A 14,077-nucleotide genomic window follows, 5' to 3' on the forward strand; every position below is an offset into this window, starting at 1 on the left:
TAATTATATAGTTGCCCACATGTAGTGGGGTTAACTTCTGTCCGCTTCTTAGTAGAGACTTCTTCATCTTCCAGGTCGATTGGTTTTGTTGTTGTAGCAGAGCAACCTTATCTGCCCAGACTTTATTCCTGTGTTTTTCTACTTCTGCTTTAATATCTCGTTGCAGTCTATTTACTAGGCGCTTTGTGGCTGGATTGCGCGTTGCCTACCATTCTCTAAATCCTCGGTTTTTTCCCCTGATGGCTGCTATGATAGGTGGAGGCAGTTGGTGAGTTTTTGGTGGTGTAGGGCGTCTCGGAGGTGTAGCTTCTGTTGCAGCGTCTAGTGCTTTAGATGCTAGATGTAATAGAGTGGCTTCTGCTCCTACTGTCTCTGGGTCTGGTGTATCCGGAGGGTCTCTTTCAAGCAGTTGGCGATATGTTTCCCAGCTGATTCCTCGAATATCAAGATAGTGTCTTGGCGGTTTATTGATGCCGACGAGGTCGACATAAAAAATGACAGGTTCGTGGTCAGATGTAGGGGCCCTTCTGGTAGTGGCAGTAACACCATTGGGAAATCCCTTAATGATGGTTATATCCAGTACGTCACTCTGGCCTCTGTTCGGAAAGCAAGTGGGGTCGTATGGTCCCACGATGATGGCGTGGTTTCTTTCTGCAACTCGCAGGAGACGACGTCCGCTGATGTTAGTGATGCGTCCAGTTGATATTTTTGTCATTAAGGTCACCAGCAAGAAAAAGATTTCCTTGTTGTGACAGTAGCACCTCAAAGTCTGCTTCTTCTGGAAGGCCATGGGGGGGGGGGGGGGGGGGCGTACACTGCAATGAATTGTATGCAGCCTCTTGATGTTTGGACTGCAACCGATGTGGCTTCTACTGTGGCTAATGCTGGGAGTGGCAGTTGGTGATGCATCAAGGAGTTTCTTACATATACTGCTGTTCCTCCACCAGCAGTCGGCCGGTCCGTCCGGAAACAGCTGTAGTTGGCGACTCATACTTGGATGTCGGGTTTCAAGTGTGTCTCTGTGACCAGGCACACGTCGATTCTTTCATCTTGGAGGAATTGACGGAACTCTCCCACTTGATTGCGAATTCAATTGGCGTTCCATGTGCACACTGTCAGCCCAAATCTAGCTGCCATATTGGGTGGTGGAGGTTGGCTTTGGAATGGCCTGTAGGACAACTTGAACTGCAGCAGAAATCTGTTGCGGAATAGTAGCCATGATAGCCTGAAGGGCATCAGTGATAGCTTTCGTCATGACCTGCATGACTGAGGTCAGATTGAACTCTTGGCGGGAAGTTTTGTGCCTGAGTTGTTGGTGATCCGGCACTGATTATGTGCTGCTGAGGTGCAGCAATGGTCGGAGGAGGTGGAGCTGGGCGATGGGGAATAAACTGAGTACGCCTATGTGGTGTAGGTTGATTCTCTGTATGCCTGCAGTGGAGGCATTGGCCTTAGAGGATGAAGCATTATTGGTGTTGGTTGTTGCTACATTTGTATTTCTCCTGGCAGCTGCAATAGCAGCATAAGTGAGACCCTGGTGAGCGGTTGCCTTTTGTCTAGTCCTATAGGCTTTAATGACTTCACAGCCAAGGTAGCTAGAAGGATGAGCTTTGTTGCAACGGACATACGTGGGAGGAGTGTCTTTGTCCTTATGGCGGCGCGCTCCCTCCGCCGTCCGCGCCCCCCGCCACGGTCGCGCGGTGGAACAGATTGCGACGGCGTCTGAGATGACGTCGGTGTGATGGCTCTGTCCGCCGTGGTCGTCACAACTATACGTTTGCTCGATTTACTCTTGATTAACCCAATCAAACGTACGGATCTCCGTGCCGGCACGTTCACAGGAGCTCAGTCCGTCAGTAGACCGGCAGTACACCCGTGGATACTTTGATTATCAAATACGCCGGGAGAAACTCAAGAATTACTTCTGTGAAGTTCTCTTTCAGTGTCGAGAGCAGTGTTTGCTACATCAATGCCCTCGCTGGGAATAGTTAAAGTGAAAGAAAAAGCAACAATCACCGTTCTTACACCAAATAAATAATAAGCACATAATCAATTGCCAATTCTATGTCCTTGTGTTTTCTAATCCATTAGAAAATTATTGTTCACATTTATCGTTGCGAAAAACTTATAATAAAAACCGGTCAAGCCAATTATCATGACACACAGACTCAAATTCGACAAAAATTTAAATGCAAACGGTAAAGGTTTTACAAATGAAACAAACGAACTTAACACAGAAATACCATTAAAACAAAATAACTATGTAAATGGAAAACAAAGCGAAATGTAATGCATTTTAAAACCTACCTTATATCGACAAATATATATATTGAATTGAATAATGTTTACGTATTGTTAAAAAAAAGATGCTGTTGCCTCCCCTTCATTTTTTCCTTTTTACATCGCTACCCCTGCCAGCCCTCTTTTCGTACTAACTGTCAGGTGTGACAAAGATGCTTCCACAAGTATTTTAAACGATTGTATTAAACGTAAGATACGAAATTACCGTAATGAGCACAGTTTGAGGAAGAATGCGTGAAGGAAGAGTGCTAGGAATTTCTTGAAAATAACGAAACAATACGAATCGACAGATGTGTTCTGAAATATGTCAAGGCCTACTGTTTTGTAGCAGTGCAAAATTCTACAAAAAAGAAATAAAAAATTTTCCGTACTAGTCCTATCACCGAAGTTAAGCAACAACGTTAGTAATCGGATGGGTGACCGCCTGGGAACTGGCTGTCTTCACTTCTTTTTTGCTTTTTTGACGCTATCCCTGCCAGCCTTTTCATGCTACCTTTCTGATGGGACACAAATGTGACACCTTAGTACGTGACACAAATTACCACTCTTTACCAATAACCATTCCCTAAAGAAAGGCGAGCAATGTGATGCTATTGCATTATGACAACGAAAACAAATGACAAAAACGGAATGTTTACTTAAGGTTTCATTACAAATTAATACTTTTCGCGTTTTCTTGTGTATCGTTGCTGCTAAAAACGGTCAATAAGTGAGTTTCGATAACCGAAACATGATGCGTAATATACACTCCTGGAAATTAAAATAAGAACACCGTGAATTCATTGTCCCAGGAAGGGGAAACTTTATTGACACATTCCTGGGGTCAGATACATCACATGATCACACTGACAGAACCACAGGCACATAGACACAGGCAACAGAGCATGCACAATGTCGGCACTAGTACAGTGTATATCCACCTTTCGCAGCAATGCAGGCTGCTATTCTCCCATGGAGACGATCGTAGAGATGCTGGATGTAGTCCTGTGGAACGGCTTGCCATGCCATTTCCACCTGGCGCCTCAGTTGGACCAGCGTTCGTGCTGGACGTGCAGACCGCGTGAGACGACGCTTCAGCCAGTCCCAAACATGCTCAATGGGGGACAGATCCGGAGATCTTGCTGGCCAGGGTAGTTGACTTACACCTTCTAGAGCACGTTGGGTGGCACGGGATACATGCGGACGTGCATTGTCCTGTTGGAACAGCAAGTTCCCTTGCCGGTCTAGGAATGGTAGAACGATGGGTTCGATGACGGTTTGGATGTACCGTGCACTATTCAGTGTCCCCTCGACGATCACCAGTGGTGTACGGCCAGTGTAGGAGATCGCTCCCCACACCATGATGCCGGGTGTTGGCCCTGTGTGCCTCGGTCGTATGCAGTCCTGATTGTGGCGCTCACCTGCACGGCGCCAAACACGCATACGACCATCATTGGCACCAAGTCAGAAGCGACTCTCATCGCTGAAGACGACACGTCTCCATTCGTCCCTCCATTCACGCCTGTCGCGACACCACTGGAGACGGGCTGCACGATGTTGGGGCGTGAGCGGAAGACGGCCTAACGGTGTGCGGGACCGTAGCCCAGCTTCATGGAGACTGTTGCGAATGGTCCTCGCCGATACCCCAGGAGCAACAGTGTCCCTAATTTGCTGGGAAGTGGCGGTGCGGTCCCCTACGGCACTGCGTAGGATCCTACGGTCTTGGCGTGCATCCGTGCGTCGCTGCGGTCCGGTCCCAGGTCGACGGGCACGTGCACGTGGACCTTCCGCCGACCACTGGCGACAATATCGATGTACTGTGGAGACCTCACGCCCCACGTGTTGAGCAATTCGGCGGTACGTCCACCCGGCCTCCCGCATGCCCACTATACGCCCTCGCTCAAAGTTCGTCAACTGCACATACGGTTCACGTCCACGCTGTCGCGGCATGCTACCAGTGTTAAAGACTGCGATGGAGCTCCGTATGCCACGGCAAACTGGCTGACACTGACGGCGGCGGTGCACAAATGCTGCGCAGCTAGCGCCATTCGACGGCCAACACCGCGGTTCCTGGTGTGTCCGCTGTGCCGTGCGTGTGATCATTGCTTGTACAGCCCTCTCGCAGTGTCCGGAGCAAGTATGGTGGGTCTGACACACCGGTGTCAATATGTTGTTTTTTCCATTTCCAGGAGTGTAGTATCAATTGCGTTAACTTAGATGCCTGAATTTTCTACAGTACGAAGAGTCCAGATACCTTAGTATGTGAAACAAATTTACACTTGTTACCAATGACCAGTCCCGAGAGAAAGGCAAGCAATGTGATGGTTTTTCATTGCGACAGAACGAAACCAAATGACAAAAAAAGGAGCATTTTCGTAAGTTTTTATTACAAATTAATACTTTTCGCGTTTTCTCGTGCATCAGTGCTGCTAAACCTCGTCTCTTGCCAGTTATTACGGTCCTAGGTGAACTGAATGGCACTGCATTGCACTTAAAGCGGTCAATAAGTGAGTTTTCGATAGCCAAAACATGATCCGTAATATAGCGTACTTACCAGTTGCATTAATTTAAAGGTTCTGTTTTGTATATAATGTAGACACCATATCCCTCAGTATGTGACAAATTTCCACACGAGAAAATGTATTCATTCCCGCAAGAAACTCGAGCAATATGATGATCTGGCATTACGACATTACAAAAACAAATGACAAAAACAGAATGTTTTCGTAAGATTTTAGTACAAATTAATACTTTTCGCGTTTTCTCGTGTATCGTTGCTGCTATCTCGTCTCGCCCCATATATTGCGGTCCCGATCAACTACATGGTACATAAAACGGTCAATAAGTGAGTTTTCGATAACCAAAACATGAGCCGTAATATAGCGTACTTGTCGATTGATTTAACTTAGATGCTTGAATTTTGTACAGTACGAAGAGTCCAGATACCTTAGTACGTGAAACAAATTTCCACTCGTTACCAATAACCATTCCCGAGAGAAAGGCAAGCATTACGACAGAACGAAACCAAATGACATAAACGGAACGTTTTCGTAAGATTATATTACAAATTAATAAAGCCGGCCACTGTGGCCGAGCGGTTCTAGGCCGTTCAGTCGAACGGTTCGAAACCTGACTCGGGCATGGTGGTGGTTGTTAGTGTTTAACGTCCCGTCGACAACGAGGTCATTAGAGACGGAGCGCAAGCTCGGGTTAGGGAAGGAAATCGGCCGTGCCCTTTCAAAGGAACCATCCCGGCATTTGCCTGAAACGATTTAGGGAAATCACGGAAAACCTAAATCAGGATGGCTGGAGACGGGATTGAACAGTCGTCCTCCCGAATGCGAGTCCAGTGTGCTAACCACTGCGCCACCTCGCTCGGTACTCGGGCATGGATGTGTGTGATGTCCTTATGTTAGTTAGGTTTAAGTAGTTCTACGTTCTAGGGGACTGATGACCTCAGATGTTAAGTCCCATAGGGCTCAGAGCCATTTGAACCATTTTGAACAAGTTATTAGTTTTCGCGTTTTCTAGTCTATCATTGCTGCTAAACCTCGTCTCGTGCCAACTGAATGGCACTTAAAAGGGTCAATAAGTGGGTTACCGATACCCAAAACATAGCCGTAAATTGGCGTACTTGTCGATTGCATTAACTTAGAAGATTCTAGTTTGTACAGAACGAAGGGTCCAGATACGTTAGTACGTCAGAAATTTCCAGTCATTACCAATAACTATTCCCGAGAGAAAGGCGAGCAATGTTATGTTCTGGCATTACGATAGGACGAAATCAAATGACAAAAATTATAATTTTTTCATAAGATTTTATTACAATTTATGACATTTCGCGTTTACTAGTGTAACGTTCCTTTTACACCTCGTCTCGTGTCAAATATTAGGGTCTATAACAATATGTTTACTTCTGTGCATTAACATACAGCTATAAACGGCGGTGGAAATATATCTGCAAAGGAAAGCACATAATGATATATATTATATTTTACGCCAATAGACATAATTAGTTATTGTAGTGGTTTTGAATACCTTTACTGGTCATGACTCAGAAGTTGCTTTGCAGAGGGGGGTAAACGACTATTGAAAATATAATTGTTTGTGGATAGCTCAACATGAATTTCCTAAGGGACCGAAGTTTATCATGCATTTACCACTAGAATAAGGTGCGGAGAAAATATTTCACCGTATGCAACTTCCTTCCTATTTCGACGAAACAGTTCGTGGCTGTGAATAATCAATCTTTGCAGAACACTGATGTATATGTTATTTCGATTCTTTTGTAAAGCCTGTATTACAAATGTTATCTGTATTGTTATGTTCTTTAATGATGTATTTTGTACCTTTGTAATTGTATTCTTATGTTATACAATTGTAATTGACACCAGTTCATCAAAATTAAGTAACTTGTAAGTTACATTTCACTGCACACGTTTCTGTTGGTCATAGTATATGGTCAATATGTGAGAAGTAAGGACTGATAGTGTTTGCACGTGTGTTAATAATTCAGCAAGAGACTGGATAACAGCATTGCTGGTTCTAAGGACAATGAAAAAACTTTGTGAGTGCACACGTGGTGGTTTATGGACTTGCTATATTGTCCGCAAGACTCTTCGATGGTGATTGTGCACCTGCACATTTGCAACAGATGGCTGCTGGCCGTCTCTACAAGGACTACAGTGGGTCTACACCTTTGATGATCCACAAATACCATTATCTCTACAAGGACTGCAGTGGGTCTGCACCTCTGGTGGCCCACCAGTACCGTAATCTCTACCAGGACTACAGTGGACCAATACTCTTCAAAATTTCGACTGACTCTGCTGTGGGTTTGCTCTGTTGTGGCCCATTACCTGTCTGCATGTCAAGAGTCAGCACTGTCTTTCCGTTGGAAGGACAACATTACTTCTTCAAGACTGCTTGGAAATCCACTACTTCAGTGTGCATTTTCTTTTACTGCTCAGACTTTGAGAAAAACACTGCAATGTTACTGTGATGAATGATCAGGACTGTCTTTATGGACTGTGAGAAAATTTTAGCTTTTGGCCAACATTGTATCAATAAGTGTGTGCATTTGATTTCTTTGTTATTGTAATTATGGAAAATTTTATCAAATCATTATTGGCCACTGCCCAAAACAATTTGTAAAATTTTTTGTGGGGAGCATGGGGGCTATGTAAGTAGGCTGTTTAGGTTTTTGTATTGGTAACGCCACCTCTGTATGAAAATCACTGGCTGTGCTGTGTGCAGTCCGTGGCTAGTTTGCATTGTTGTCTGCCATTGTAGTGTTGGGCAGCGGCAGCTGGATGTTAACAGCGCGTAGCGTTGCACAGTTGGAGGAGAGCCGCCAGCAGTGGTGGATGTGGGGAGAGAAATGGAGTTTCGATATTTGTAAGAATGGATGTTATGAACTCATATATTATGACTTTTGATGACTATTAAGGTAAATAATTGTTTGTTCTCTATTAAAATCTTTCATTTTCTAACTATGCCCGTCAGTAGTTACTGCCTTCCGTAGTTGGAATCTTTTATTTAGCTGGCAGTAGTGGCGCTCGCTGTATTGCGGTAGTTCGAGTAACGAAGATTTTTGTGAGGTAAGTGATTTGTGAAAGGTATGGGTTAATGTTAGTCAGGGCCATTCTTTTGTAGGGATTATTGAAAGTCAGATTGCGTTGCGCTAAAAATATTGTGTGTCAGTTTAAGCACAGTCCTGTATAATTGTTAAAAAGGGGACATTTCGAGGCTACTATTCCTGGGGCCAAATCGTTCTGCGTTATAAACTTCTTTACGAAGGCGCTTCGGAACACCTTCGCTCCAAAATTTTCTGAGGAAACGGTGCTCAAATTCCTCATATGTTCGACACTTATCAACCATTTCGGTTCCTCATATTGCCGATTCGCCACCTATATATCCGGTAACAAATTGGATACGCTCTCTATTGGTCCACTAATTGGGAAAATGCCAGAGAATCCACGAAGAAAAACAATTGGGTGCATATTTCGTTTTTCCGGGTTAAATGTTCGAGAAACACGATGTCTTATCATGCTTTTTTCCTTCATCATTTGTACTACTGAGTCAGATTCTTGGCCTCGGTGACTAACTGAAATTTGTGGTGGTGAAGTGTGTTCATTAGATACAACAGGTATTCGGAAATGCTGAAATAATTCATCTTCTTCCTCTGAGGCGAAAGGGGTAGGATAATTCGGGAACTACTACTCACTTGTGCCTTCAAGTTATTTAGTTGTTCCGTTACCTCTTTGCTTCCAGTTTGGTATTTCTTGCTGAAGGGTACGCCTAATGCTACCGAGTTCAGACATTACAGTATCTCCGGAGCTTCCAGGAGCTGCCAAAATACTAAGAGTGGTTGCTTTCACAGTCTCTACTAGGTCTTTGTTAATTTTATTTTCGACAAATTTGCCATTTCCAGCAATCTAGGTCTTATACTTTTCTCTGAAATCTCTCTCAGGAATATCTAGCCTCTTTTACTTTTGTTTTAGTTTCCAGAGTCAAATTTGACATTCCCTCGGTAGTTACTCTGTCTAATCTATGATTAACCGTGGTTACAGAGGAGTCAAGATACTTGATTATGTCTCTGATGTCAGCTGTCTCCCTTTGCATGGTAACTACAAAAAAAGTCCTTAGTGAACACAAGGAATTTATGGTTTTGTGGAGTCCACACTGCAATCATATTTCTTCGAAGTTCATTCAGTTCGGAAATTATTCCACTACGCATTTGAGAAAATGCATCCTTAACTTTATTTGCTACTTCGTTGGCTACGTCTTCTCTAACAGTTTTTATTTCTTCGCTTACTGTGGAAAGTTTGTCTATTTTCCTCCATCAAATCTTCTTTCATTTGACGATTTTCGTCGTTCAAATCCGTTTGAATGGACTTCACCATTTGGCGATTTTCTTCTTTCGTTTGGTGATTTCCGTCCTGCATCATTTGACTTATTTGATTCATCTGCCTCCCTTGTAACCGATATATGGCTACGAGTACTAGTGGCAGAAACTTAGGGTGACCATATTTTCTTCGGACAAAAGTGGGACAATTTTTATTTCTCGTTAGATATCACTTTTAATGCTAACATTTCTCCTTCCTCTGCAAATATAGCCTTCACTGATATATATGTGTGTGTATGGTCCATCAAGTAGCGAGTGGGCAGCAACAGATTTTACTGTATTTTTCTTCTTGTCTGCAACTGATGTTGTTATTTCCACATCTTCGATTGTCTTATATACAGTCTGTATGGCGCGACGTCGTAGCCTTCTGTATCTCATCACGGCAGCGTTCAATGCAGTTGCCTGTGCGACAGCAGCAGCGCGAATGAGCAGGCTGTAGCCTTATCGCTCGCTTACGTAACGCTCCGCGGCCAGCAGAACTCGACTACACGCTGCGGCTGAGTTTGCTGGCCAGCAGCGGAGCGCTTATCTCCAATGTTATAAGCCCCATGTTAACTCGGCCGCTCGGCCCTAGTCTTTTTAAGGGCCGAGCTGCCTACTGCGGCGGGCGTTGCATAACGCGCGCACACACACACACACCGTGTAAATGAAACTGTATTTATTTGGTGTAAAGGAAAAGGAGTTTGTGAATACGTTAAACTAGTTGGAGATTGTACACTGTATTTTCATAAATAAATTGATCTGTAGCGTAGCCCGGGCGAACGCGTTATGCAGGAAATTTTTTTTTGGCAGGGGGGGTGGCGCAGCCCTCCCCCCCCCCCCCCCCCCCTGCAACGCATAGAGTAAGCCACAGCAATGCTCCGCTGCGCGACGTCACTGGCAGCGCGCGTTATGCAACGCCCGCCGCAGTAGGCAGCTCGGCCCTTAAAAAGACTAGGGCCGAGCGGCCGAGTCAACATGGGGCTTATAACATTGGAGATAAGCGCGCGCGCGTGCGCGCGTGCGTGCGTGTGCGCACAAAACCAACGAAGAATGGAAAGACTGGAAAGAAGTACATTTCAAGTTTTCAGAAATTTACTTAAGAAATGTAACATTTGTAACAGAATGTAGAAAAACATACAGTAACAATCACTACAAAAAAAGTTCTTAGTGAACACAAGGAATTTATGGTTTTGTGGATTCCACACTACAATCATATTTCTTCGAAGAGTAAATTCCATTCAGCAACTCAGGTTTGCCTAATAGGTATGAATAGAAGTCAGTGCAACTGTATTTACTGAAGTTTAAACAGGTCAGTAAAATACACTTAACGCTCCTCACCGTAAATCTATTCCTCTCATCTGTCCACTGACGATAGTAAGCTGAAAACTCAACATTTGCATTGTGGGCAGGGAGTGAAAAGAAGTACTGCGCTATATTAAGCGATTCTTTGAACTTTTCATTACACTGGCAAGATCTGAAAAACCTACATCATTTTTCATGTGCCATCAACTGATTCCATTGTTCACTGTCTGTTTCCACTTGTTTTACAGATGACAAGAACTATTTCATCAAATAAGAGGCTATCATTTACTAGAATGCTTTTTTCATTTAGCCACATTAAAGTATTTTCAACTACTGACCATTCTGGTGGTTCTGTGAGCATCATCCATGAGAATACAGATAACTCAGCTATTCCCTGTAAACATGAGGATAAATAGTCTACTGAAGCATCATAAAACGTTGATACTGCTATGTCAAATTTCTTAACAGACATGTCATCACAATCATTCAGCAGTTTTTTTTTACACTTAGTGATACAAAATGTTCATGTTTCCTTGAATTTAGAGTTGTCAAAGCTTTATTTAAGACTGCTAATACTTCATATATGGAATTATTCTGTTTCTCAATGCTCAGAATGGATTGTTGGAAAACACTTTTGTGAATGTACAAAAAGTAAATAACATTCATTTATAGGATCACTGAAAAAACTCTTAAGATTACAGGGCACTTTGAGTTACACTGTGACAAAAAGTAAGATTTCAAAGGTTCATACATTTTCAAGATCCTTTCTATGGCTGGCAACAATGAAAGCCACCTTGTTTTGGAAAAGGAAAGTAAATTTTTGTAAGTGACAACAAATTCACAGAATTTAGTGAGTTCTGCAACACGAATAGAAAAAAATATGGAAATGGTTGTACAACTTCATGACAATGCAGTCAATGTCAACAGGTAAAACATCACAAGCACTGTGTTATGAACAACATGTGCTGGACAACCTATGCCAACAATGTTAGAGTTTAATTTTTCTTTCAGATGTATGAAAACATTTCACTGTTTCTTCATTAACCCCCCAAATATACAGTTAGTATCGTCTGCACCAACTGCAACACACTTTGAGATGATACTGAATGACTGTATAACACGAGAAAGATAATTGGAAATTGTTTCGGACTTTTCGTTCTGCAATTCATCAAGATCAAGCAATTTCGTCTGCAGTCCACCCTCACTTACAGAAAAATACTGAACTATCACAGAAAAAATTTTCTGATGCCCATGGTTGCTAGCATCAGTAGATATTGAAAAGTATTTTGTACTGTTTACAGCAGCTATTACCTGTTTCTGGGAATGCGGAGCTATAACATTGTTGATAATTGCTTCACACTTTGTTCATCCACACGAAACATTTTCTGCAATCTTAGAATCATGAAATTTTTTTTTGTTTAGTTGAACACAGCAGTCATTAGAAGGATAGCTTGGTGGTGTTTAACAACAGTGAATGACAGGGTTCCTTCTGCTGCTGCTACGTTTTTCTGTCCCTGTGTATTTGAAGTTACAAAATATCTCGTCATTTTTTGCGAGGAACCTGCCGATCGAAGATTCTTCCTGTGTTTCTCTGATTCCATATGATGCTTGAGATCTGCAGCACCACCACGAGACACTGATACAGCACAGTTACATACGTTACATTTTGTTGAACAGCCGGCCGAAGTGGCCGTGCGGTTAAAGGCGCTGCAGTCTGGAACCGCAAGACCGCTACGGTCGCAGGTTCGAATCCTGCCTCGGGCATGGATGTTTGTGATGTCCTTAGGTTAGTTAGGTTTAACTAGTTCTAAGTTCTAGGGGACTAATGACCTCAGCAGTTGAGTCCCATAGTGCTCAGAGCCATTTGAATTTTGTTGAACAGTCACTGTCTGTAGCAGTGAAGCAAGGAAATTTCCTCTGAAGCTCTTCCGAAAACTTTGATTTTCGTTTCGGCATCGCCACGACGTGCTAGTACTTCACAAAACTGATACTGAGTGCTGACAACAATGGCAATCAAAAGCAAAGAAGATAAGAATGTCAGTTTCAATTGATAGTTTATAAAATCGACACTCAGAAAACATTTTAACCACTTTGTAAATGTCTGAAAATAATCCTTGAAAATCGGGACAAATTACTCGTTTTTAAAAAAGTCGGGATAAATTTCTGAGCCTCAAAAAACGAGACAATCCCGATTAATCAGGACGTATGGTCACCTTACAGAAACTGTGCTGACATTGTCTAGTTCAGTAACATTATGGTATGAGGCACCAAAGTCCATAATATTTCCTACTTCACTTTCTTCACTTTCTACAGTTGTTTCGATTGGTGTCTTAACCCTACTAATTATACTTCGGGGCCGTAAGCGACGCGACGCTTCAGTCCTTTCATTCTGTTCATTTGAATCTAGAGATGACATTTTATCGATTGCCATAGCTCACTTATTTACAAACAGTTAGTCAATGAAGTTCGTTTGAGCTACGGCCGTCAGCTGTCGACAGAGATGTAATTTATGGGAAGCGAGTCGGTTGTCACTGCTACGTCACAAGATCGGAATGTCGGGCGTGCACTTCACGAGAACAAGTGACTATTCTGGACCGTAAAGAAAGTATGGCTGCACACAGATCAAAATAAATGAAAACTAATACTGGTCAGTTCCGTGAACAGGCAGTGAACATTTAAAAACAACTGATACACAATACACAACAATGGAATTTAAGCAATAGTTAAAGAAATGGCCAATCTACTAAATGCAAACTACTGGACCTGAAGCAAATTTTCTACTGCAACTACTAAAGATCGTCACAAATTAATTAATGACGGCTGAAACTGAGGAAGCCTGGCTCCGGCTGACAAAATTTTAACTTACGCTGCTGATGGCTGCCTTCGGCGATGCAACAAGATTTTCGCGCAAATTCTGTTCCAAAAAATCTCTTTTCCGTAATTTTCTATTATTGCCTTATCTCGTTTGTTCTCTCGGTGGAAATTTTATTGGATGGTGTTAGATGCATGTAACAAATCAAAAGCACAAGATTAGCTACAATTCATTATTTCCACAATGCGTATCTTACTAAAAATTTTTTATTACTTTGAGCAGTACAAGAGTTCTTTAATTCGTGTCACTGTTCAGAGGCGCCAATTATAACAATATGTTTACTTTTGTGCAGCTATAATCGGCGGTGGAAATATATTTGCAGAGGAAAGCATATAATGATATATATTGTATTTTAGGCCAATAGACATAACTAGTTATTGTAGTGGTTTTGAATGCCTTTACTACTCAGGAAGTTTACGCCGACTCTTTGCGGCTGTTTCTTGTTGAATCGTCTGATCAATCAGAAGTTGCTTTGCAGAGGAGGGTAAATGACTACTGAAAATATAATTGTTTTTGGATAGCTCAACATGAAATTCCTAAGGGACCGAAGTTTATCATGCATTTACCACTACAATAAGGTGCGGTGAAAATATTTCGCCGTATTCAACTTCCTTCCTATTTCGACGAAACAGTTCGTGGCTGTGAACCATCAAACTTTGCAGAAACATAAAAGAAAAACAGATACATATGGTCATGAAGTAGTGAGACATAGGTTCTATACTAAATAGTCCATA

This window comes from Schistocerca nitens, chromosome 7 (genome assembly GCF_023898315.1).
Source record: "Schistocerca nitens isolate TAMUIC-IGC-003100 chromosome 7, iqSchNite1.1, whole genome shotgun sequence".
NCBI classification, from domain to species: Eukaryota; Metazoa; Arthropoda; class Insecta; order Orthoptera; family Acrididae; genus Schistocerca; species Schistocerca nitens.